We start from the raw sequence: 23764 nt of genomic DNA on the forward strand, positions 1-23764 counted from the left end.
GGGATTTTTGTGCCCAGGAGGTGAATTTTTTTTTTTTTGACCCAAATGTAAAAACGGACACCAGAATTACATTCGGGGTTGAATTTCACGCTTACAAATGGTGTTTTTTATAGTTTTTAAAAATCAAGCATTTTTTGGTGTCCGGGGAAGAAAATTCGTGATGCCGGGGTCAGGGATTTTTGTGCCCAGCGGGTGAAAATTTTTTTTTTGACCCAAATGTAAAAACTGACACCAGAATTAGATTCAGGGTTGAATTTCATCCTTGAAAATGGTGTTTTTCATAGATTTTAAAAATCAAGATTTTTTTGTGTCCGGGGAAGAAAATTCCTGATGCCGGAGTCAGGGATTTTTGTGCCCAGGAGGTGAATTTTTTTTTTTGACCCAAATGTAAAAACGGACACCAGAATTACATTCGGGGTTTAATTTCACGCTTAAAAATGGTGTTTTTTATACTTTTTAAAAATCAAGCATTTTTTGGTGTCCGGGCAAGTAAATTTCTGATGCCGGGGTCAGGGATTTTTGTGCCCAGGGGGTGAAATTTTTTTTTTGACCCAAATGTAAAAATGGACACTAGAATTAGTTTCGGGGTTGAATTTCGTCCTTAAAAATGGTGCTTTTTATAGTTTTTAAAAATCAAGAATTTTTTGGTGTCCGGGCAAGAAAATTCCTGATGCCGGGGTCAGGGATTTTGGTGCCCAGCGGGTGAAAAATTTTTTTTTGACCCAAATGTAAAAACTGACACCAGAATTAGATTCAGGGTTGAATTTCATCCTTGAAAATGGTGTTTTTCATAGATTTTAAAAATCAAGATTTTTTTGTGTCCGGGGAAGAAAATTCCTGATGCCGGAGTCAGGGTTTTTTGTGCCCAGCGGGTGAAAAAATTTTTTTTGACCCAAATGTAAAAACTGACACCAGAATTAGATTCAGGGTTGAATTTCATCCTTGAAAATGGTGTTTTTCATAGATTTTAAAAATCAAGATTTTTTTGTGTCCGGGGAAGAAAATTCCTGATGCCGGAGTCAGGGATTTTTGTGCCCAGGAGGTGAATTATTTTTTTTGACCCAAATGTAAAAACGGATGCCAGAATTAGATTCAGGGTTGAATTTCATCCTTAAAAATGATGTTTTTTATACTTTTTAAAAATCAATCATTTTTTGGTGTCCGGGGTAGAAACTTCCTGTTGCCGGGTTCAGGGATTTTTGTGCCCAGGGGGTGAAATTTTTTTTTGACCCAAATGTAAAAATGGACACTAGAATTAGTTTCGGGGTTGAATTTCGTCCTTAAAAATGGTGTTTTTTATAGTTTTTAAAAATCAAGAATTTTTTGGTGTCCGGGCAAGAAAATTCCTGATGCCGGGGTCAGGGATTTTTGTGCCCAGGAGGTGAATTTTTTTTTTGACCCAAATGTAAAAACGGACGCCAGAATTAGATTCGGGGTTGAATTTCACACTTACAAATGGTGTTTTTTATAGTTATAAAAATCAAGCATATTTTGGTGTCCGGGCAAGTAAATTTCTGATGCCGGGGTCAGGGATTTTTGTGCCCAGCGGGTGAAAAAATTTTTTTTGACCCAAATGTAAAAACGGACACCAGAATTAGATTCAGGGTTGAATTTCATCCTTGAAAATGGTGTTTTTCATAGATTTTAAAAATCAAGATTTTTTTGTGTCCGGGGAAGAAAATTCCTGATGCCGGAGTCAGGGATTTTTGTGCCCAGGAGGTGAATTTTTTTTTTTTGACCCAAATGTAAAAACGGACACCAGAATTACATTCGGGGTTTAATTTCACGCTTAAAAATGGTGGTTTTTATACTTTTTAAAAATCAAGATTTTTTGGTGTCCGGGCAAGTAAATTTCTGATGCCGGGGTCAGGGATTTTTGTGCCCAGGGGGTGAAATTTTTTTTTTGACCCAAATGTAAAAATGGACACTAGAATTAGTTTCAGGGTTGAATTTCGTCCTTAAAAATGGTGCTTTTTATAGTTTTTAAAAATCAAGAATTTTTTGGTGTCCGGGCAAGAAAATTCCTGATGCCGGGGTCAGGGATTTTTGTGCCCAGGAGGTGAAAAAGATTTTTTGACACAAATGTAAAAACCGAGGCCAGTATGAGATTTGGGGTTGAATTTCATCCTTAGAAATGGTGTTTTTTATAGATTTTAAAAATCAAGATTTTTTTGGTGTCCGGGGAAGAAAATTCGTGATGCCGGGGTCAGGGATTTTTGTGCCCAGGAGGTAAATTTTTTTTGACCCAAATGTAAAAACAGACACCAGAATTAGATTCGAGTTTTAATTTCATCCATAAAAATGGTTTTTTTCATAGATTTTAAAAATCAAGATTTTTTTGTGTCCGGGGAAGAAAATTCCTGATGCCGGAGTCAGGGATTTTTGTGCCCAGGAGGTGAATTTTTTTTTTTTGACCCAAATGTAAAAACGGATGCCAGAATTAGATTCGGGGTTGAATTTCATCCTTAAAAATGATGTTTTTTATACTTTTTAAAAATCAATCATTTTTTGGTGTCCGGGGTAGAAACTTCCTGTTGCCGGGTTCAGGGATTTTTGTACCCAGGGGGTGAAATTTTTTTTTGACCCAAATGTAAAAACGGACGCCAGAATTAGATTCGGGGTTGAATTTAACGCTTACAAATGGTGTTTTTTATAGTTATAAAAATCAAGCATTTTTTGGTGTCCGGGCAAGTAAATTTCTGATGCCGGGGTCAGGGATTTTTGTGCCCAGGGGGTGAAATATTTTTTTTGACCCAAATGTAAAAACCGAGGCCAGTATGAGATTCGGGGTTGAATTTCATCCTTAAAAATGTTTTTTTTTCATAGTTTTTAAAAACCAAGAATTTTTTAGTGTCCGGGGAAGAAAATTCCTGATACCGGGGTCAGGGATTTTTGTGCCCAGGGGGTGAAATTTTTTTTTTGACCCAAATATAAAAATGGACACTAGAATTAGTTTCGGGGTTGAATTTCGTCCATAAAAATGGTGGTTTTTATAGTTTTTAAAAATCAAGAATTTTTTGGTGTCCGGGCAAGAAAATTCCTGATGCCGGGGTCAGGGATTTTTGTGCCCAGCGGGTGAAAAAATTTTTTTTGACCCAAATGTAAAAACTGACACCAGAATTAGATTCAGGGTTGAATTTCATCCTTAAAAATTTTGTTTTTTATACTTTTTAAAAATCAAGCATTTTTTGGTGTCTGGGGAAGAAAATTCCTGTTGCCGGGTTCAGGGATTTTTGTGCCCAGGAGGTGATTTTTTTTTTTGACCCAAATGTAAAAACGGACACCAGAATTAGATTCGGGGTTGAATTTCATCCTTATAAATGGTGTTTTTCATAGATTTTAAAAATCAAGATTTTTTTGTGTCCGGGGAAGAAAATTCGTGATGCCAGGGATTTTTATGCCCAGCAGGTAAATTGTTTTTTTTGACCCAAATGTAAAAACGGACACCAGAATTACATTCGGGGTTTAATTTCACGCTTAAAAATGGTGTTTTTTATACTTTTTAAAAATCAAGCATTTTTTGGTGTCCGGGCAAGTAAATTTCTGATGCCGGGGTCAGGGATTTTTGTGCCCAGGAGGTGATTTTTTTTTTTGACCCAAATGTAAAAATGGACACTAGAATTAGTTTCGGGGTTGAATTTCGTCCTTAAAAATGGTGCTTTTTATAGTTTTTAAAAATCAAGCATTTTTTGGTGTCCGGGGAAGAAAATTCGTAATGCTGGGGTCAGGGATTTTTGTGCCCAGGAGGTGAATTTTTTTTTTGACACAAATGTAAAAACTGAGGCCAGTATGAGATTCGGGGTTGAATTTCATCCTTAGAAATGGTGTTTTTTATAGATTTTAAAAATCAAGATTTTTTTGTGTCCGGGGAAGAAAATTCGTGATGCCAGGGATATTTATGCCCAGCAGGTAAAAAATTTTTTGACCCAAATGTAAAAACAGACACAAGATTTACATTTGAGTTTTAATTTCATCCTTAAAAATGGTGTTTTTAATAGTTTTTGTAAATGAAGATATTTTTGGTGTCCGGGGAAGGAAATTCCTGATGTCAGGGATTTTTGTGCCCAGGAGGTGAATTTTTTTTTGACCCAAATGTAAAAACGGATGCCAGAATTAGATTCGGGGTTGAATTTCATCCTTAAAAATGATGTTTTTCATAGTTTTTAAAAACCAAGAATTTTTTAGTGTCCGGGGAAGAAAATTCCTGATACCGGGGTCAGGGATTTTTGTGCCCAGGAGGTGAATTTTTTTTTTGACCCAAATGTAAAAACGGACGCCAGAATTAGATTCGGGGTTGAATTTAACGCTTACAAATGGTGTTTTTTATAGTTTTTAAAAATCAAGCATTTTTTGGTGTCCGGGGAAGAAAATTCGTGATGCCGGGGTCAGGGATTTTTGTGCCCAGCGGGTGAAAATTTTTTTTTTGACCCAAATGTAAAAATGGACACTAGAATTAGTTTCGGGGTTGAATTTCGTCCTTAAAAATGGTGTTTTTCATAGTTTTTAAAAATCAATCATTTTTTGGTGTCCGGGGTAGAAACTTCCTGTTGCCGGGTTCAGGGATTTTTGTGCCCAGGGGGTGAATTTTTTTTTTGACCCAAATGTAAAAATGGACACTAGAATTAGTTTCGGGGTTGAATTTCGTCCTTAAAAATGGTGTTTTTCATAGTTTTTAAAAACCAAGAATTTTTTAGTGTCCGGGGAAGAAAATTCCTGATACCGGGGTCAGGGATTTTTGTGCCCAGGAGGTGAATTTTTTTTTTGACCCAAATGTAAAAACGGACGCCAGAATTAGATTCGGGGTTGAATTTAACGCTTACAAATGGTGTTTTTTATACTTTTTAAAAATCAATCATTTTTTGGTGTCCGGGGTAGAAACTTCCTGTTGCCGGGTTCAGGGATTTTTGTGCCCAGGGGGTGAAATTTTTTTTTGACCCAAATGTAAAAATGGACACTAGAATTAGTTTCGGGGTTGAATTTCGTCCTTAAAAATGGTGTTTTTTATAGTTTTTAAAAATCAAGAATTTTTTGGTGTCCGGGCAAGAAAATTCCTGATGCCGGGGTCAGGGATTTTTGTGCCCAGGAGGTGAATTTTTTTTTTGACCCAAATGTAAAAACGGACGCCAGAATTAGATTCGGGGTTGAATTTCACACTTACAAATGGTGTTTTTTATAGTTATAAAAATCAAGCATTTTTTGGTGTCCGGGCAAGTAAATTTCTGATGCCGGGGTCAGGGATTTTTGTGCCCAGCGGGTGAAAAAATTTTTTTTGACCCAAATGTAAAAACGGACACCAGAATTAGATTCAGGGTTGAATTTCATCCTTGAAAATGGTGTTTTTCATAGATTTTAAAAATCAAGATTTTTTTGTGTCCGGGGAAGAAAATTCCTGATGCCGGAGTCAGGGATTTTTGTGCCCAGGAGGTGAATTTTTTTTTTTTGACCCAAATGTAAAAACGGACACCAGAATTACATTCGGGGTTTAATTTCACGCTTAAAAATGGTGGTTTTTATACTTTTTAAAAATCAAGATTTTTTGGTGTCCGGGCAAGTAAATTTCTGATGCCGGGGTCAGGGATTTTTGTGCCCAGGGGGTGAAATTTTTTTTTTGACCCAAATGTAAAAATGGACACTAGAATTAGTTTCACGGTTGAATTTCGTCCTTAAAAATGGTGCTTTTTATAGTTTTTAAAAATCAAGAATTTTTTGGTGTCCGGGCAAGAAAATTCCTGATGCCGGGGTCAGGGATTTTTGTGCCCAGGAGGTGAAAAAGATTTTTTGACACAAATGTAAAAACCGAGGCCAGTATGAGATTTGGGGTTGAATTTCATCCTTAGAAATGGTGTTTTTTATAGATTTTAAAAATCAAGATTTTTTTGGTGTCCGGGGAAGAAAATTCGTGATGCCGGGGTCAGGGATTTTTGTGCCCAGGAGGTAAATTTTTTTTGACCCAAATGTAAAAACAGACACCAGAATTAGATTCGAGTTTTAATTTCATCCATAAAAATGGTTTTTTTCATAGATTTTAAAAATCAAGATTTTTTTGTGTCCGGGGAAGAAAATTCCTGATGCCGGAGTCAGGGATTTTTGTGCCCAGGAGGTGAATTTTTTTTTTTTGACCCAAATGTAAAAACGGATGCCAGAATTAGATTCGGGGTTGAATTTCATCCTTAAAAATGATGTTTTTTATACTTTTTAAAAATCAATCATTTTTTGGTGTCCGGGGTAGAAACTTCCTGTTGCCGGGTTCAGGGATTTTTGTACCCAGGGGGTGAAATTTTTTTTTGACCCAAATGTAAAAACGGACGCCAGAATTAGATTCGGGGTTGAATTTAACGCTTACAAATGGTGTTTTTTATAGTTATAAAAATCAAGCATTTTTTGGTGTCCGGGCAAGTAAATTTCTGATGCCGGGGTCAGGGATTTTTGTGCCCAGGGGGTGAAATTTTTTTTTTGACCCAAATGTAAAAATGGACACTAGAATTAGTTTCGGGGTTGAATTTCGTCCTTAAAAATGGTGCTTTTTATAGTTTTTAAAAATCAAGAATTTTTTGGTGTCCGGGCAAGAAAATTCCTGATGCCGGGGTCAGGGATTTTTGTGCCCAGGAGGTGAAAAAGATTTTTTGACACAAATGTAAAAACCAAGGCCAGTATGAGATTCGGGGTTGAATTTCATCCTTAGAAATGGTGTTTTTTATAGATTTTAAAAATCAAGATTTTTTTGTGTCTAGGGAAGAAAATTCGTGATGCCGGGGTCAGGGATTTTTGTGCCCAGGAGGTAAATTTTTTTTGACCCAAATGTAAAAACAGACACCAGAATTAGATTCGAATTTTAATTTCATCCTTAAAAATGATTTTTTTCATAGATTTTAAAAATCAAGATTTTTTGGTGTCCGGGGAAGAAAATTCGTGATGCCAGGGATTTTTATGCCCAGCAGGTAAATTGTTTTTTGACCCAAATGTAAAAACAGACACCAGAATTAGATTCAAGGTTTAATTGCATCCTTAAAAATGGTGTTTTTTATACTTTTTGTAAATGAAGATATTTTTAGTGTCCGGGGAAGGAAATTCGTGATGCCGGGGTCAGGGATTTTTGTGCCCAGGGGGTGAAATTTTTTTTTTGACCCAAATATAAAAATGGACACTAGAATTAGTTTCGGGGTTGAATTTCGTCCATAAAAATGGTGGTTTTTATAGTTTTTAAAAATCAAGAATTTTTTGGTGTCCGGGCAAGAAAATTCCTGATGCCGGGGTCAGGGATTTTTGTGCCCAGCGGGTGAAAAAATTTTTTTTGACCCAAATGTAAAAACTGACACCAGAATTAGATTCAGGGTTGAATTTCATCCTTAAAAATTTTGTTTTTTATACTTTTTAAAAATCAAGCATTTTTTGGTGTCTGGGGAAGAAAATTCCTGTTGCCGGGTTCAGGGATTTTTGTGCCCAGGAGGTGATTTTTTTTTTTGACCCAAATGTAAAAACGGACACCAGAATTAGATTCGGGGTTGAATTTCATCCTTATAAATGGTGTTTTTCATAGATTTTAAAAATCAAGATTTTTTTGTGTCCGGGGAAGAAAATTCGTGATGCCAGGGATTTTTATGCCCAGCAGGTAAATTGTTTTTTTTGACCCAAATGTAAAAACGGACACCAGAATTACATTCGGGGTTTAATTTCACGCTTAAAAATGGTGTTTTTTATACTTTTTAAAAATCAAGCATTTTTTGGTGTCCGGGCAAGTAAATTTCTGATGCCGGGGTCAGGGATTTTTGTGCCCAGGAGGTGATTTTTTTTTTTGACCCAAATGTAAAAATGGACACTAGAATTAGTTTCGGGGTTGAATTTCGTCCTTAAAAATGGTGCTTTTTATAGTTTTTAAAAATCAAGAATTTTTTGGTGTCCGGGCAAGAAAATTCCTGATGCCGGGGTCAGGGATTTTTGTGCCCAGGAGGTGAAAAAGGTTTTTTGACACAAATGTAAAAACCGAGGCCAGTATGAGATTCGGGGTTGAATTTCATCCTTAGAAATGGTGTATTTTATAGATTTTAAAAATCAAGATTTTTTTGGTGTCCGGGGAAGAAAATTCGTGATGCCGGGGTCAGGGATTTTTGTGCCCAGGAGGTAAATTTTTTTTTCACCCAAATGTAAAAACAGACACCAGAATTAGATTCGGGGTTGAATTTCATCCTTAGAAATGGTGTTTTTTATAGTTTTTAAAAATCAAGCATTTTTTGGTGTCCGGGGAAGAAAATTCGTGATGCTGGGGTCAGGGATTTTTGTGCCCAGGAGGTGAAATTTTTTTTTTGACACAAATGTAAAAACTGAGGCCAGTATGAGATTCGGGGTTGAATTTCATCCTTAGAAACGGTGTTTTTTATAGATTTTAAAAATCAAGATTTTTTTGTGTCCGGGGAAGAAAATTCGTGATGCCAGGGATTTTTATGCCCAGCAGGTAAATTGTTTTTTGACCCAAATGTAAAAACAGACACCAGAATTAGATTCGAGGTTTAATTGCATCCTTAAAAATGGTGTTTTTATACTTTTTGTAAATGAAGATATTTTTAGTGTCCGGGGAAGGAAATTCCTGATGCCGGGGTCAGGGATTTTTGTGCCCAGGAGGTGAATTTTTTTTTTTTTGACCCAAATGTAAAAACGGACACCAGAATTACATTCGGGGTTGAATTTCACGCTTACAAATGGTGTTTTTTATAGTTTTTAAAAATCAAGCATTTTTTGGTGTCCGGGGAAGAAAATTCGTGATGCCGGGGTCAGGGATTTTTGTGCCCAGCGGGTGAAAATTTTTTTTTTGACCCAAATGTAAAAACTGACACCAGAATTAGATTCAGGGTTGAATTTCATCCTTGAAAATGGTGTTTTTCATAGATTTTAAAAATCAAGATTTTTTTGTGTCCGGGGAAGAAAATTCCTGATGCCGGAGTCAGGGATTTTTGTGCCCAGGAGGTGAATTTTTTTTTTTGACCCAAATGTAAAAACGGACACCAGAATTACATTCGGGGTTTAATTTCACGCTTAAAAATGGTGTTTTTTATACTTTTTAAAAATCAAGCATTTTTTGGTGTCCGGGCAAGTAAATTTCTGATGCCGGGGTCAGGGATTTTTGTGCCCAGGGGGTGAAATTTTTTTTTTGACCCAAATGTAAAAATGGACACTAGAATTAGTTTCGGGGTTGAATTTCGTCCTTAAAAATGGTGCTTTTTATAGTTTTTAAAAATCAAGAATTTTTTGGTGTCCGGGCAAGAAAATTCCTGATGCCGGGGTCAGGGATTTTGGTGCCCAGCGGGTGAAAAATTTTTTTTTGACCCAAATGTAAAAACTGACACCAGAATTAGATTCAGGGTTGAATTTCATCCTTGAAAATGGTGTTTTTCATAGATTTTAAAAATCAAGATTTTTTTGTGTCCGGGGAAGAAAATTCCTGATGCCGGAGTCAGGGTTTTTTGTGCCCAGCGGGTGAAAAAATTTTTTTTGACCCAAATGTAAAAACTGACACCAGAATTAGATTCAGGGTTGAATTTCATCCTTGAAAATGGTGTTTTTCATAGATTTTAAAAATCAAGATTTTTTTGTGTCCGGGGAAGAAAATTCCTGATGCCGGAGTCAGGGATTTTTGTGCCCAGGAGGTGAATTATTTTTTTTGACCCAAATGTAAAAACGGACACCAGAATTACATTCGGGGTTTAATTTCACGCTTAAAAATGATGTTTTTTATACTTTTTAAAAATCAAGCATTTTTTGGTGTGCGGGGAAGAAAATTCGTGATGCTGGGGTCAGGGATTTTTGTGCCCAGCGGGTGAAAAAAATTTTTTTGACCCAAATGTAAAAACTGACACCAGAATTAGATTCAGGGTTGAATTTCATCCTTGAAAATGGTGTTTTTCATAGATTTTAAAAATCAAGATTTTTTTGTGTCCGGGGAAGAAAATTCCTGATGCCGGAGTCAGGGATTTTTGTGCCCAGCGGGTGAAAAATTTTTTTTTGACCCAAATGTAAAAACTGACACCAGAATTAGATTCAGGGTTGAATTTCATCCTTGAAAATGGTGTTTTTCATAGATTTTAAAAATCAAGATTTTTTTGTGTCCGGGGAAGAAAATTCCTGATGCCGGAGTCAGGGATTTTTGTGCCCAGGAGGTGAATTATTTTTTTTGACCCAAATGTAAAAACGGACACCAGAATTACATTCGGGGTTTAATTTCACGCTTAAAAATGGTGTTTTTTATACTTTTTAAAAATCAAGCATTTTTTGGTGTGCGGGGAAGAAAATTCGTGATGCTGGGGTCAGGGATTTTTGTGCCCAGCGGGTGAAAAAATTTTTTTGACCCAAATGTAAAAACAGACACAAGATTTACATTTGAGTTTTAATTTCATCCTTAAAAATGGTGTTTTTAATAGTTTTTGTAAATGAAGATATTTTTGGTGTCCGGGGAAGGAAATTCCTGATGTCAGGGATTTTTGTGCCCAGGAGGTGAATTTTTTTTTGACCCAAATGTAAAAACGGATGCCAGAATTAGATTCGGGGTTGAATTTCATCCTTAAAAATGATGTTTTTTATACTTTTTAAAAATCAATCATTTTTTGGTGTCTGGGGAAGAAAATTCCTGTTGCCGGGTTCAGGGATTTTTGTGCCCAGGAGGTGAAATTTTTTTTTGACCCAAATGTAAAAACGGACGCCAGAATTAGATTCGGGGTTGAATTTCATCCTTAAAAATGATGTTTTTTATACTTTTTAAAAATCAAGCATTTTTTGGTGTCTGGGGAAGAAAATTCCTGTTGCCGGGTTCAGGGATTTTTGTGCCCAGGAGGTGATTTTTTTTTTTGACCCAAATGTAAAAACGTACACCAGAATTAGATTCGGGGTTGAATTTCATCCTTATAAATGGTGTTTTTCATAGATTTTAAAAATCAAGATTTTTTTGTGTCCGGGGAAGAAAATTCGTGATGGCAGGGATTTTTATGCCCAGCAGGTAAATTGTTTTTTGACCCAAATGTAAAAACAGACACCAGAATTAGATTCGAGGTTTAATTGCATCCTTAAAAATGGTGTTTTTTATACTTTTTGTAAATGAAGATATTTTTAGTGTCCGGGGAAGGAAATTCGTGATGCCGGGGTCAGGGATTTTTGTGCCCAAGGGGTGAAATTTTTTTTTTGACCCAAATATAAAAATGGACACTAGAATTAGTTTCGGGGTTGAATTTCGTCCATAAAAATGGTGGTTTTTATAGTTTTTAAAAATCAAGAATTTTTTGGTGTCCGGCTAAGAAAATTCCTGATGCCGAGGTCAGGGATTTTTGTGCCCAGCGGGTGAAAATTTTTTTTTTGACCCAAATGTAAAAACTGACACCAGAATTAGATTCAGGGTTGAATTTCATCCTTGAAAATGGTGTTTTTCATAGATTTTAAAAATCAAGATTTTTTTGTGTCCGGGGAAGAAAATTCCTGATGCCGGAGTCAGGGATTTTTGTGCCCAGGAGGTGAATTTTTTTTTTTGACCCAAATGTAAAAACGGACACCAGAATTACATTCGGGGTTTAATTTCACGCTTAAAAATGGTGTTTTTTATACTTTTTAAAAATCAAGCATTTTTTGGTGTCCGGGCAAGTAAATTTCTGATGCCGGGGTCAGGGATTTTTGTGCCCAGGGGGTGAAATTCTTTTTTTGACCCAAATGTAAAAATGGACACTAGAATTAGTTTCGGGGTTGAATTTCGTCCTTAAAATGGTGCTTTTTATAGTTTTTAAAAATCAAGAATTTTTTGGTGTCCGGGCAAGAAAATTCCTGATGCCGGGGTCAGGGATTTTTGTGCCCAGCGGGTGAAAAAATTTTTTTTGACCCAAATGTAAAAACTGACACCAGAATTAGATTCAGGGTTGAATTTCATCCTTGAAAATGGTGTTTTTCATAGATTTTAAAAATCAAGATTTTTTGTGTCCGGGGAAGAAAATTCCTGATGCCGGAGTCAGGGATTTTTGTGCCCAGCGGGTGAAAAAATTTTTTTTGACCCAAATGTAAAAACTGACACCAGAATTAGATTCAGGGTTGAATTTCATCCTTGAAAATGGTGTTTTTCATAGATTTTAAAAATCAAGATTTTTTTGTGTCCGGGGAAGAAAATTCCTGATGCCGGAGTCAGGGATTTTTGTGCCCAGGAGGTGAATTATTTTTTTTGACCCAAATGTAAAAACGGACACCAGAATTACATTCGGGGTTTAATTTCACGCTTAAAAATGATGTTTTTTATACTTTTTAAAAATCAAGCATTTTTTGGTGTGCTGGGAAGAAAATTCGTGATGCTGGGGTCAGGGATTTTTGTGCCCAGCGGGTGAAAAAATTTTTTTTGACCCAAATGTAAAAACTGACACCAGAATTAGATTCAGGGTTGAATTTCATCCTTGAAAATGGTGTTTTTCATAGATTTTAAAAATCAAGATTTTTTTGTGTCCGGGGAAGAAAATTCCTGATGCCGGAGTCAGGGATTTTTGTGCCCAGCGGGTGAAAAAATTTTTTTTGACCCAAATGTAAAAACTGACACCAGAATTAGATTCAGGGTTGAATTTCATCCTTGAAAATGGTGTTTTTCATAGATTTTAAAAATCAAGATTTTTTTGTGTCCGGGGAAGAAAATTCCTGATGCCGGAGTCAGGGATTTTTGTGCCCAGGAGGTGAATTATTTTTTTTGACCCAAATGTAAAAACGGACACCAGAATTACATTCGGGGTTTAATTTCACGCTTAAAAATGGTGTTTTTTATACTTTTTAAAAATCAAGCATTTTTTGGTGTCCGGGCAAGTAAATTTCTGATGCCGGGGTCAGGGATTTTTGTGCCCAGGGGGTGAAATTTTTTTTTTCACCCAAATGTAAAAATGGACACTAGAATTAGTTTCGGGGTTGAATTTCGTCCTTAAAAATGGTGCTTTTTATAGTTTTTAAAAATCAAGAATTTTTTGGTGTCCGGGCAAGAAAATTCCTGATGCCGGGGTCAGGGATTTTTGTGCCCAGGAGGTGAAAAAGACTTTTTGACAAAAATGTAAAAACCCAGGCCAGTATGAGATTCGGGGTTGAATTTCATCCTTAGAAATGGTGTTTTTTATAGATTTTAAAAATCAAGATTTTTTTGTGTCCGGGGAAGAAAATTCGTGATGCCAGGGATTTTTATGCCCAGCAGGTAAATTGTTTTTTGACCCAAATGTAAAAACAGACACCAGAATTAGATTCGAGGTTTAATTGCATCCTTAAAAATGGTGTTTTTTATACTTTTTGTAAATGAAGATATTTTTAGTGTCCGGGGAAGGAAATTCCTGATGCCGGGGTCAGGGATTTTTGTGCCCAGGAGGTGAATTTTTTTTTTTGACCCAAATGTAAAAACGGACACCAGAATTACATTCGGGGTTGAATTTCACGCTTACAAATGGTGTTTTTTATAGTTTTTACAAATCAAGCATTTTTTGGTGTCCGGGCAAGTAAATTTCTGATGCCGGGGTCAGGGATTTTTGTGCCCAGGGGGTGAAATTTTTTTTTTCACCCAAATGTAAAAATGGACACTAGAATTAGTTTCGGGGTTGAATTTCGTCCTTAAAAATGGTGCTTTTTATAGTTTTTAAAAATCAAGAATTTTTTGGTGTCCGGGCAAGAAAATTCCTGATGCCGGGGTCAGGGATTTTTGTGCCCAGTGGGTGAAAATTTTTTTTTTGACCCAAATGTAAAAACTGACACCAGAATTAGATTCAGGGTTGAATTTCATCCTTGAAAATGGTGTTTTTCATAGATTTTAAAAATCAAGATTTTTTTGTGTCCGGGGAAGAAAATTCCTGATGCCGGAGTCAGGGATTTTTGTGCCCAGGAGGTGAATTTTTTTTTTGACCCAAATGTAAAAACGGACACCAGAATTACATTCGGGGTTTAATTTCACGCTTAAAAATGGTGTTTTTTATACTTTTTAAAAATCAAGCATTTTTTGGTGTCCGGGCAAGTAAATTTCTGATGCCGGGGTCAGGGATTTTTGTGCCCAGGGGGTGAAATTTTTTTTTTGACCCAAATGTAAAAATGGACACTAGAATTAGTTTCGGGGTTGAATTTCGTCCATAAAAATGGTGGTTTTTATAGTTTTTAAAAATCAAGAATTTTTTGGTGTCCGGCTAAGAAAATTCCTGATGCCGAGGTCAGGGATTTTTGTGCCCAGCGGGTGAAAATTTTTTTTTTGACCCAAATGTAAAAACTGACACCAGAATTAGATTCAGGGTTGAATTTCATCCTTGAAAATGGTGTTTTTCATAGATTTTAAAAATCAAGATTTTTTTGTGTCCGGGGAAGAAAATTCCTGATGCCGGAGTCAGGGATTTTTGTGCCCAGGAGGTGAATTATTTTTTTTGACCCAAATGTAAAAACGGACACCAGAATTACATTCGGGGTTTAATTTCACGCTTAAAAATGGTGTTTTTTATACTTTTTAAAAATCAAGCATTTTTTGGTGTCCGGGCAAGTAAATTTCTGATGCCAGGGTCAGGGATTTTTGTGCCCAGGGGGTGAAATTTTTTTTTTGACCCAAATGTAAAAATGGACACTAGAATTAGTTTCGGGGTTGAATTTCGTCCTTAAAAATGGTGCTTTTTATAGTTTTTAAAAATCAAGATTTTTTTGGTGTCCGGGCAAGAAAATTCCTGATGCCGGGGTCAGGGATTTTTGTGCCCAGCGGGTGAAAAAAATTTTTTTGACCCAAATGTAAAAACTGACACCAGAATTAGATTCAGGGTTGAATTTCATCCTTGAAAATGGTGTTTTTCATAGATTTTAAAAATCAAGATTTTTTTGTGTCCGGGGAAGAAAATTCCTGATGCCGGAGTCAGGGATTTTTGTGCCCAGGAGGTGAATTTTTTTTTTTGACCCAAATGTAAAAACGGACACCAGAATTACATTCGGGGTTTAATTTCACGCTTAAAAATGGTGTTTTTTATACTTTTTAAAAATCAAGCATTTTTTGGTGTCCGGGCAAATAAATTTCCTGATGCCGGGGTCAGGGATTTTTGTGCCCAGGTGGTGAAATTTTTTTTTTGACCCAAATGTAAAAATGGACACTAGAATTAGTTTCGGGGTTGAATTTCGTCCTTAAAAATGGTGCTTTTTATAGTTTTTAAAAATCAAGAATTTTTTGGTGTCCGGGCAAGAAAATTCCTGATGCCGGGGTCAGGGATTTTTGTGCCCAGGAGGTGAAAAAGATTTTTTGACACAAATGTAAAAACCGAGGCCAGTATGAGATTCGGGGTTGAATTTCATCCTTAGAAATGGTGTTTTTTATAGATTTTAAAAATCAAGATTTTTTTGTGTCCGGGGAAGAAAATTCGTGATGCCAGGGATTTTTATGCCCAGCAGGTAAATTGTTTTTTGACCCAAATGTAAAAACAGACACCAGAATTAGATTCGAGGTTTAATTGCATCCTTAAAAATGGTGTTTTTTATACTTTTTGTAAATGAAGATATTTTTAGTGTCCGGGGAAGGAAATTCCTGATGCCGGGTTCAGGGATTTTTGTGCCCAGGAGGTGAAATTTTTTTTTGACCCAAATGTAAAAACGGACGCCAGAATTAGATTCGGGGTTGAATTTCATCCTTAAAAATGATGTTTTTTATACTTTTTAAAAATCAAGCATTTTTTGGTGTCTGGGGAAGAAAATTCCTGTTGCCGGGTTCAGGGATTTTTGTGCCCAGGAGGTGATTTTTTTTTTTGACCCAAATGTAAAAACGGACACCAGAATTAGATTCGGGGTTGAATTTCATCCTTATAAATGGTGTTTTTCATAGATTTTAAAAATCAAGATTTTTTTGTGTCCGGGGAAGAAAATTCGTGATGGCAGGGATTTTTATGCCCAGCAGGTAAATTGTTTTTTGACCCAAATGTAAAAACGGACACCAGAATTACATTCGGGGTTTAATTTCACGCTTAAAAATGGTGTTTTTTATACTTTTTAAAAATCAAGCATTTTTTGGTGTCCGGGCAAGTAAATTTCTGATGCCGGGGTCAGGGATTTTTGTGCCCAGGGGGTGAAATTTTTTTTTTGACCCAAATGTAAAAATGGACACTAGAATTAGTTTCGGGGTTGAATTTCGTCCTTAAAAATGGTGCTTTTTATAGTTTTTAAAAATCAAGAATTTTTTGGTGTCCGGGCAAGAAAATTCCTGATGCCGGGGTCAGGGATTTTTGTGCCCAGCGGGTGAAAAAATTTTTTTTGACCCAAATGTAAAAACTGACACCAGAATTAGATTCAGGGTTGAATTTCATCCTTGAAAATGGTGTTTTTCATAGATTTTAAAAATCAAGATTTTTTGTGTCCGGGGAAGAAAATTCCTGATGCCGGAGTCAGGGATTTTTGTGCCCAGCGGGTGAAAAATTTTTTTTTGACCCAAATGTAAAAACTGACACCAGAATTAGATTCAGGGTTGAATTTCATCCTTGAAAATGGTGTTTTTCATAGATTTTAAAAATCAAGATTATTTTGTGTCCGGGGAAGAAAATTCCTGATGCCGGAGTCAGGGATTTTTGTGCCCAGGAGGTGAATTATTTTTTTTGACCCAAATGTAAAAACGGACACCAGAATTACATTCGGGGTTTAATTTCACGCTTAAAAATGATGTTTTTTATACTTTTTAAAAATCAAGCATTTTTTGGTGTGCGGGGAAGAAAATTCGTGATGCTGGGGTCAGGGATTTTTGTGCCCAGCGGGTGAAAAAATTTTTTTTGACCCAAATGTAAAAACTGACACCAGAATTAGATTCAGGGTTGAATTTCATCCTTGAAAATGGTGTTTTTCATAGATTTTAAAAATCAAGATTTTTTTGTGTCCGGGGAAGAAAATTCCTGATGCCGGAGTCAGGGATTTTTGTGCCCAGCGGGTGAAAAATTTTTTTTTGACCCAAATGTAAAAACTGACACCAGAATTAGATTCAGGGTTGAATTTCATCCTTGAAAATGGTGTTTTTCATAGATTTTAAAAATCAAGATTTTTTTGTGTCCGGGGAAGAAAATTCCTGATGCCGGAGTCAGGGATTTTTGTGCCCAGGAGGTGAATTATTTTTTTTGACCCAAATGTAAAAACGGACACCAGAATTACATTCGGGGTTTAATTTCACGCTTAAAAATGGTGTTTTTTATACTTTTTAAAAATCAAGCATTTTTTGGTGTCCGGGCAAGTAAATTTCTGATGCCGGGGTCAGGGATTTTTGTGCCCAGGGGGTGAAATTTTTTTTTTCACCCAAATGTAAAAATGGACACTAGAATTAGTTTCGGGGTTGAATTTCGTCCTTAAAAATGGTGCTTTTTATAGTTTTTAAAAATCAAGAATTTTTTGGTGTCCGGGCAAGAAAATTCCTGATGCCGGGGTCAGGGATTTTTGTGCCCAGGAGGTGAAAAAGACTTTTTGACAAAAATGTAAAAACCCAGGCCAGTATGAGATTCGGGGTTGAATTTCATCCTTAGAAATGGTGTTTTTTATAGATTTTAAAAATCAAGATTTTTTTGTGTCCGGGGAAGAAAATTCGTGATGCCAGGGATTTTTATGCCCAGCAGGTAAATTGTTTTTTGACCCAAATGTAAAAACAGACACCAGAATTAGATTCGAGGTTTAATTGCATCCTTAAAAATGGTGTTTTTTATACTTTTTGTAAATGAAGATATTTTTAGTGTCCGGGGAAGGAAATTCCTGATGCCGGGGTCAGGGATTTTTGTGCCCAGGAGGTGAATTTTTTTTTTTTGACCCAAATGTAAAAACGGACACCAGAATTACATTCGGGGTTGAATTTCACGCTTACAAATGATGTTTTTTATAGTTTTTACAAATCAAGCATTTTTTGGTGTCCGGGCAAGTAAATTTCTGATGCCGGGGTCAGGGATTTTTGTGCCCAGGGGGTGAAATTTTTTTTTTTGACCCAAATGTAAAAATGGACACTAGAATTAGTTTCGGGGTTGAATTTCGTCCTTAAAAATGGTGCTTTTTATAGTTTTTAAAAATCAAGAATTTTTTGGTGTCCGGGCAAGAAAATTCCTGATGCCGGGGTCAGGGATTTTTGTGCCCAGCGGGTGAAAATTTTTTTTTGACCCAAATGTAAAAACTGACACCAGAATTAGATTCAGGGTTGAATTTCATCCTTGAAAATGGTGTTTTTCATAGATTTTAAAAATCAAGATTTTTTTGTGTCCGGGGAAGAAAATTCCTGATGCCGGAGTCAGGGATTTTTGTGCCCAGGAGGTGAATTTTTTTTTTGACCCAAATGTAAAAACGGACACCAGAATTACATTCGGGGTTTAATTTCACGCTTAAAAATGGTGTTTTTTATACTTTTTAAAAATCAAGCATTTTTTGGTGTCCGGGCAAGTAAATTTCTGATGCCGGGGTCAGGGATTTTTGTGCCCAGGGGGTGAAATTTTTTTTTTGACCCAAATGTAAAAATGGACACTAGAATTAGTTTCGGGGTTGAATTTCGTCCATAAAAATGGTGGTTTTTATAGTTTTTAAAAATCAAGAATTTTTTGGTGTCCGGCTAAGAAAATTCCTGATGCCGAGGTCAGGGATTTTTGTGCCCAGCGGGTGAAAATTTTTTTTTTGACCCAAATGTAAAAACTGACACCAGAATTAGATTCAGGGTTGAATTTCATCCTTGAAAATGGTGTTTTTCATAGATTTTAAAAATCAAGATTTTTTTGTGTCCGGGGAAGAAAATTCCTGATGCCGGAGTCAGGGATTTTTGTGCCCAGGAGGTGAATTATTTTTTTTGACCCAAATGTAAAAACGGACACCAGAATTACATTCGGGGTTTAATTTCACGCTTAAAAATGGTGTTTTTTATACTTTTTAAAAATCAAGCATTTTTTGGTGTCCGGGCAAGTAAATTTCTGATGCCGGGGTCAGGGATTTTTGTGCCCAGGGGGTGAAATTTTTTTTTTCACCCAAATGTAAAAATGGACACTAGAATTAGTTTCGGGGTTGAATTTCGTCCTTAAAAATGGTGCTTTTTATAGTTTTTAAAAATCAAGAATTTTTTGGTGTCCGGGCAAGAAAATTCCTGATGCCGGGGTCAGGGATTTTTGTGCCCAGGAGGTGAAAAAGACTTTTTGACAAAAATGTAAAAACCCAGGCCAGTATGAGATTCGGGGTTGAATTTCATCCTTAGAAATGGTGTTTTTTATAGATTTTAAAAATCAAGATTTTTTTGTGTCCGGGGAAGAAAATTCGTGATGCCAGGGATTTTTATGCCCAGCAGGTAAATTGTTTTTTGACCCAAATGTAAAAACAGACACCAGAATTAGATTCGAGGTTTAATTGCATCCTTAAAAATGGTGTTTTTTATACTTTTTGTAAATGAAGATATTTTTAGTGTCCGGGGAAGGAAATTCCTGATGCCGGGGTCAGGGATTTTTGTGCCCAGGAGGTGAATTTTTTTTTTTTGACCCAAATGTAAAAACGGACACCAGAATTACATTCGGGGTTGAATTTCACGCATACAAATGGTGTTTTTTATAGTTTTTACAAATCAAGCATTTTTTGGTGTCCGGGCAAGTAAATTTCTGATGCCGGGGTCAGGGATTTTTGTGCCCAGGGGGTGAAATTTTTTTTTTGACCCAAATGTAAAAATGGACACTAGAATTAGTTTCGGGGTTGAATTTCGTCCTTAAAAATGGTGCTTTTTATAGTTTTTAAAAATCAAGAATTTTTTGGTGTCCGGGCAAGAAAATTCCTGATGCCGGGGTCAGGGATTTTTGTGCCCAGCGGGTGAAAATTTTTTTTTTGACCCAAATGTAAAAACTGACACCAGAATTAGATTCAGGGTTGAATTTCATCCTTGAAAATGGTGTTTTTCATAGATTTTAAAAATCAAGATTTTTTTGTGTCCGGGGAAGAAAATTCCTGATGCCGGAGTCAGGGATTTTTGTGCCCAGGAGGTGAATTTTTTTTTTGACCCAAATGTAAAAACGGACACCAGAATTACATTCGGGGTTTAATTTCACGCTTAAAAATGGTGTTTTTTATACTTTTTAAAAATCAAGCATTTTTTGGTATCCGGGCAAGTAAATTTCTGATGCCGGGGTCAGGGATTTTTGTGCCCAGGGGGTGAAATTTTTTTTTTGACCCAAATGTAAAAATGGACACTAGAATTAGTTTCGGGGTTGAATTTCGTCCATAAAAATGGTGGTTTTTATAGTTTTTAAAAATCAAGAATTTTTTGGTGTCCGGCTAAGAAAATTCCTGATGCCGAGGTCAGGGATTTTTGTGCCCAGCGGGTGAAAATTTTTTTTTTTGACCCAAATGTAAAAACTGACACCAGAATTAGATTCAGGGTTGAATTTCATCCTTGAAAATGGTGTTTTTCATAGATTTTAAAAATCAAGATTTTTTTGTGTCCGGGGAAGAAAATTCCTGATGCCGGAGTCAGGGATTTTTGTGCCCAGGAGGTGAATTATTTTTTTTGACCCAAATGTAAAAACGGACACCAGAATTACATTCGGGGTTTAATTTCACGCTTAAAAATGGTGTTTTTTATACTTTTTAAAAATCAAGCATTTTTTGGTGTCCGGGCAAGTAAATTTCTGATGCCGGGGTCAGGGATTTTTGTGCCCAGGGGGTGAAATTTTTTTTTTCACCCAAATGTAAAAATGGACACTAGAATTAGTTTCGGGGTTGAATTTCGTCCTTAAAAATGGTGCTTTTTATAGTTTTTAAAAATCAAGAATTTTTTGGTGTCCGGGCAAGAAAATTCCTGATGCCGGGGTCAGGGATTTTTGTGCCCAGGAGGTGAAAAAGACTTTTTGACAAAAATGTAAAAACCCAGGCCAGTATGAGATTCGGGGTTGAATTTCATCCTTAGAAATGGTGTTTTTTATAGATTTTAAAAATCAAGATTTTTTTGTGTCCGGGGAAGAAAATTCGTGATGCCAGGGATTTTTATGCCCAGCAGGTAAATTGTTTTTTGACCCAAATGTAAAAACAGACACCAGAATTAGATTCGAGGTTTAATTGCATCCTTAAAAATGGTGTTTTTTATACTTTTTGTAAATGAAGATATTTTTAGTGTCCGGGGAAGGAAATTCCTGATGCCGGGGTCAGGGATTTTTGTGCCCAGGAGGTGAATTTTTTTTTTTTGACCCAAATGTAAAAACGGACACCAGAATTGCATTCGGGGTTGAATTTCACGCTTACAAATGGTGTTTTTTATAGTTTTTACAAATCAAGCATTTTTTGGTGTCCGGGCAAGTAAATTTCTGATGCCGGGGTCAGGGATTTTTGTGCCCAGGGGGTGAAATTTTTTTTTTGACCCAAATGTAAAAATGGACACTAGAATTAGTTTCGGGGTTGAATTTCGTCCTTAAAAATGGTGCTTTTTATAGTTTTTAAAAATCAAGAATTTTTTGGTGTCCGGGCAAGAAAATTCCTGATGCCGGGGTCAGGGATTTTTGTGCCCAGCGGGTGAAAATTTTTTTTTTGACCCAAATGTAAAAACTGACACCAGAATTAGATTCAGGGTTGAATTTCATCCTTGAAAATGGTGTTTTTCATAGATTTTAAAAATCAAGATTTTTTTGTGTCCGGGGAAGAAAATTCCTGATGCCGGAGTCAGGGATTTTTGTGCCCAGGAGGTGAATTTTTTTTTTGACCCAAATGTAAAAACGGACACCAGAATTACATTCGGGGTTTAATTTCACGCTTAAAAATGGTGTTTTTTATACTTTTTAAAAATCAAGCATTTTTTGGTGTCCGGGCAAGTAAATTTCTGATGCCGGGGTCAGGGATTTTTGTGCCCAGGGGGTGAAATTTTTTTTTTGACCCAAATGTAAAAATGGACACTAGAATTAGTTTCGGGGTTGAATTTCGTCCATAAAAATGGTGGTTTTTATAGTTTTTAAAAATCAAGAATTTTTTGGTGTCCGGCTAAGAAAATTCCTGATGCCGAGGTCAGGGATTTTTGTGCCCAGCGGGTGAAAATTTTTTTTTTGACCCAAATGTAAAAACTGACACCAGAATTAGATTCAGGGTTGAATTTCATCCTTGAAAATGGTGTTTTTCATAGATTTTAAAAATCAAGATTTTTTTGTGTCCGGGGAAGAAAATTCCTGATGCCGGAGTCAGGGATTTTTGTGCCCAGGAGGTGAATTATTTTTTTTGACCCAAATGTAAAAACGGACACCAGAATTACATTCGGGGTTTAATTTCACGCTTAAAAATGGTGTTTTTTATACTTTTTAAAAATCAAGCATTTTTTGGTGTCCGGGCAAGTAAATTTCTGATGCCAGGGTCAGGGATTTTTGTGCCCAGGGGGTGAAATTTTTTTTTTGACCCAAATGTAAAAATGGACACTAGAATTAGTTTCGGGGTTGAATTTCGTCCTTAAAAATGGTGGTTTTTATAGTTTTTAAAAATCAAGATTTTTTTGGTGTCCGGGCAAGAAAATTCCTGATGCCGGGGTCAGGGATTTTTGTGCCCAGCGGGTGAAAAAAATTTTTTTGACCCAAATGTAAAAACTGACACCAGAATTAGATTCAGGGTTGAATTTCATCCTTGAAAATGGTGTTTTTCATAGATTTTAAAAATCAAGATTTTTTTGTGTCCGGGGAAGAAAATTCCTGATGCCGGAGTCAGGGATTTTTGTGCCCAGGAGGTGAATTATTTTTTTTGACCCAAATGTAAAAACGGACACCAGAATTACATTCGGGGTTTAATTTCACGCTTAAAAATGGTGTTTTTTATACTTTTTAAAAATCAAGCATTTTTTGGTGTCCGGGCAAGTAAATTTCTGATGCCGGGGTCAGGGATTTTTGTGCCCAGGGGGTGAAATTTTTTTTTTCACCCAAATGTAAAAATGGACACTAGAATTAGTTTCGGGGTTGAATTTCGTCCTTAAAAATGGTGCTTTTTATAGTTTTTAAAAATCAAGAATTTTTTGGTGTCCGGGCAAGAAAATTCCTGATGCCGGGGTCAGGGATTTTTGTGCCCAGGAGGTGAAAAAGACTTTTTGACAAAAATGTAAAAACCCAGGCCAGTATGAGATTCGGGGTTGAATTTCATCCTTAGAAATGGTGTTTTTTATAGATTTTAAAAATCAAGATTTTTTTGTGTCCGGGGAAGAAAATTCGTGATGCCAGGGATTTTTATGCCCAGCAGGTAAATTGTTTTTTGACCCAAATGTAAAAACAGACACCAGAATTAGATTCGAGGTTTAATTGCATCCTTAAAAATGGTGTTTTTTATACTTTTTGTAAATGAAGATATTTTTAGTGTCCGGGGAAGGAAATTCCTGATGCCGGGGTCAGGGATTTTTGTGCCCAGGAGGTGAATTTTTTTTTTTTGACCCAAATGTAAAAACGGACACCAGAATTACATTCGGGGTTGAATTTCACGCATACAAATGGTGTTTTTTATAGTTTTTACAAATCAAGCATTTTTTGGTGTCCGGGCAAGTAAATTTCTGATGCCGGGGTCAGGGATTTTTGTGCCCAGGGGGTGAAATTTTTTTTTTGACCCAAATGTAAAAATGGACACTAGAATTAGTTTCGGGGTTGAATTTCGTCCTTAAAAATGGTGCTTTTTATAGTTTTTAAAAATCAAGAATTTTTTGGTGTCCGGGCAAGAAAATTCCTGATGCCGGGGTCAGGGATTTTTGTGCCCAGCGGGTGAAAATTTTTTTTTTGACCCAAATGTAAAAACTGACACCAGAATTAGATTCAGGGTTGAATTTCATCCTTGAAAATGGTGTTTTTCATAGATTTTAAAA

Source organism: Vipera berus (assembly GCF_964194415.1).
Source record: "Vipera berus genome assembly, chromosome: 2".
Classification (NCBI taxonomy): Eukaryota; Metazoa; Chordata; class Lepidosauria; order Squamata; family Viperidae; genus Vipera; species Vipera berus.